Below are 1138 nucleotides of genomic sequence, written 5' to 3'. Positions count from 1 at the left end.
ATGAATATTAAAGTAAAAATAAAATAGATTCCTCCTCTCGTATTTAGCTAATTTCGTAAAACATTATCCAGTTCTTGCGTATGTGGGAATATAAATAAACACTAAAAAAAAATCTTTTGATAACCATCTTTTAATAACAATAAAACAAAGATATAAAATAGACGGTAAAAATAAGGTAGGTGCAGTCGCGTTTTCTTTCCAAGCGCGTTTTCTTTCCACGCTGTGGAGCCTCGGGGCGAATACAGAGCATCCTCACCCCCGGGAGATAAATCGGCTCCAAGCACCGTCTTAATGGTTGTTTTCATATATACTTTCCATGCCTGCGGGAGAGGTAGAGTGAGAGGGAGTTTATGGTAAAGTTTCGTCGTCGTGGTCACGGCGGAAACCGTGATTCACGACAACTCCTCCCCCTACAAGCGCGGCAACCCAGGGTTGGCGTGCTACACAGCTGCAAAACGGCTGCACCTCCTGCTGAGTTCTGATGCTGGAATAATGGGCGTTTAGACAAGGCGTTTGGCGATCAGGCACAACCAGGACTTCGACTGCAAAAAGGAGAGAAGCATCTTCATTAGGGTTTACACAGAATCAACTCATGTAGTTTAGTAAAGCAAGAGTGAATAGGCCGTATGGTGCACACAACCTGATGACCGACTCCCCAAAAGTATAAAACTCACGCCCGTGCCTGGAGTGCTTAATACCCTATTCATCAGCATCAGCTTCGTGCTGTGGTGCAAGTCCGGAAGGGCCAGGTACAGCTTGGTCTTCTGATTCGTCCCCATCGTCATGGTCATCATCTTGATCGTCTGCGGGGTCATCTGGATCCTGGACATCATCCCCTGGGGCTTCCGGGAATACAAACTCCTCTCGGGGAACATATCTTCTCAGTTGATTGATATGGCACTTCAGCTCCTTGTTTGGTGTGTAGGGGTCTTGCACGACGTAGTTCACGGGTCCCACTTTCTTCAGGACGCGGACAGGCCTACTCCACCGGGGCGCCAACGCTGCTACACGGTGCGGACGTCCTCGGCGTATGATTCGTACCAGCACGAGTTCTCCGATTTCTGGACTAAACCTTCGCCTCACTTTTCGGTCGTAGTCCCGGGCCCATCTTTCCCTAGAATTTCTGGCCGATTCCACA

Source organism: Penaeus monodon, chromosome 22 (assembly GCF_015228065.2).
Source record: "Penaeus monodon isolate SGIC_2016 chromosome 22, NSTDA_Pmon_1, whole genome shotgun sequence".
NCBI lineage: Eukaryota > Metazoa > Arthropoda > Malacostraca > Decapoda > Penaeidae > Penaeus > Penaeus monodon.
Note: the sequence above shows the minus strand (reverse complement) of the source record.